The sequence below is a fragment of the Rhinolophus hipposideros genome, assembly GCF_964194185.1.
Source record: "Rhinolophus hipposideros genome assembly, chromosome: 8".
NCBI classification, from domain to species: domain Eukaryota; kingdom Metazoa; phylum Chordata; class Mammalia; order Chiroptera; family Rhinolophidae; genus Rhinolophus; species Rhinolophus hipposideros.
The window spans coordinates 4010393-4013000 of record NC_138054.1 but is presented as its reverse complement, the minus strand read 5'-3'; positions in this window follow the sequence as shown (position 1 = coordinate 4013000).

Below are 2608 nucleotides of genomic sequence, written 5' to 3'. Positions count from 1 at the left end.
AAATACAAAAGTAGCTGATTATCATCTCTCTTCTAAACCACTATTCTGCAAGAGCAGTTGATCAACCTTTGATGCTACACCACCTTCCTACATAGAGTGACCATACTGAGCAGTCTGCCATCTTGCCCGACAGTGCAGTAGTGAAAGGCTCTAACATGGTTACCAGATAAGGTAACCTGTAAAGAAAGTCCGCCACTTTCAAAAAGCCCACATTTACGTGCAAGCCCACTTTGTTTTCAGCTTATAAAAGCAGCCAAACAAAGTCAGCCCCCGAGTCATTTTGGAAGACCTTCCATTCCTCTGTGCTGCCTCCCTTGTGCTCGAGCCTATGGAAATTTTTCTGTGGCTTCCTCTCAATTTTTATCTTGGGGAACCCAAGAACCGAAAATCTATTAACACTAGCAACCTCTTCCATTCTATAAATCAGTGGCTAAAAGGAAAGGGGGAAAGTCCTGGAAGCATTTCCAGTGATGCCACATCAAACCGCAGCTTCGTTTTTGGGTATAGACAATTGAAACCCCAGGCCTTTGTCACAAGAACTGTGATTAGAGTAGTTCTTCAATGTGTACTCATATCACTTATTTTAAAATATCTGACTACTTTTACTTTTGATTTTGTTTTTCCATTATAAGCCTGTTAGGATACTAAGTTACGAAAATGTGAAAACATACATTCAACATCTTTATACTCTTTCTAGGAGGATGCTGGGCCTAGAATTAGTAATTTACATAATTTGGAAATAGTTCAACTTAATTTAAATCCAGGCAGGGTGGTGGAGAATACTGGTCTACAGATTCCTGCCTACATCTCCCTGACAAGTAAACCTACTTTTAGAAAAAGTAAATGAGATTAAGAATGACTTGCTCTTTTGTGAAGCCATGCTGGCTTCTTCTGCTCACCTTTTTATTTTGTACGTGTTAACAACACTTGGAGGTGTTAGCCAATGCAATCAAAAAAAGACAAAAGAGAGGCATGAAAATTGGAGGAAGAAGTACAACCATTTCTATTCGTCGTGATATAATATAGCTGTAGGACTCAAAAGAATCAGTGGAAAATAAAACTAAAACAAACAGTGAGAAAATTCAGTAAGGCACCAGGCTATAAAGGCTGTCGACACATAAAAATTTTCTCACACACAAACGAAAGTTAGAAAATATAATGGAAGAAAAGTGTTTACCTATAATATTAACAGAAAGATAAAATAACTATGAATAAACTAAACATGAAATGTGTAAATCTTATATAAAGAAAACTTTAATGAAACATTTCTGAAAAAGAAAAATAAAATTGAGCAAATAGAAAGATCCAGCATGTTCTTAGATAGGACAACTACATCAATATACAAATGTTAATTCACTACAAGATAAATTCAATGTGATCTGCAGGGGAGCAGAATATGCCATCCCAAAATGTGCCACTTTGGCATGTGGATTATTTTGAGCTGAAGGCAATGGAGACCTAGAAAATTTGGGGAAAACTTTACCTCTCCCTTACGTGCCTAAAAAAATTTAAATAGAAGGCCTGGCCTACAAGTGAGCAATTACCAGAGGTAACTTTTTAATTTAATTTAATTTTATTATTAATTTCAGGTGTAGAAAACAACATAATGATTAGGCATTTATACTTGTCACAAAGTGGTAACCCCCCAAGTGTACTACCCTTCTGACACCATAAATAGTTATTAAAATACCAGTGACTATATTACCTACACTGTACTTTACATCCTGTGACTATATATTGCTAGGTGGGAGGCGAGATGAGAGATGGGTGAGAGGTGAAGGGATCGGGAAGTACAAATGGGTAGTCAGTCACAAAATAGTCACGGGGATGTGAAATACAGTATGGGGAATATAATCAATAATGTTGTAAAGACTACGTAGGGTGTCAGATGGGTACTGAACTTATGGGGGGATCACTTCATATATTATATAAATGCCTAACCACTGTGCTGTACACCTGAAACTAATATGAAATATTGACTGTCAGAGGTAACTTTTTCATCCAAAGACTTACTTGCTTGGCATGGTCAACATCGGATTACATGCATCTTCTCTTTTCTGCCCTCCTCCCCCTTGAAGCCCCAGGCCTCTATAATTCACTTAGCTAGGGATGGCAATAAGCCTTAATTGCCTGAGGGCCTATGGGCAGGTGCCTTGGTTTAACAGGAGAAAAACAAATTTAATTTCGAACTACAGGAGCTCCAAAGATAAGAGACTCAGGCAAGTCAAGATTTCTTATGTGTTGTGTAATTTGTCAGTACCCTGAGTCTAATTCACACGGTCCAGAAGAGCACTGGAGTCTTTGAACACACGAGGATCGCGTATGCTTTGTTCATTTTAAATTTCTGTTCTGCACTGTCCAACTTAAGCCCATGTGCCAGGAGCCCGCAATGTCCTGGTCACTGAGGACTTAATTAACAGTTTGCACAAAGCCACAGTAACACACTTGTGGGGCTGAGCCTCTGGCCTCCTGATGGAAAACCTCAGGCGGGTCAGGCCCTGGTTTGATTCGCCTCCCCGGTGGCCCCGTGGACCAAGTGATGGCAACTAGGACCAGAAAGGACTCACGCCCCCCACCCCCGGCCACCCCCCCCTTCCGTCCTAGGTCC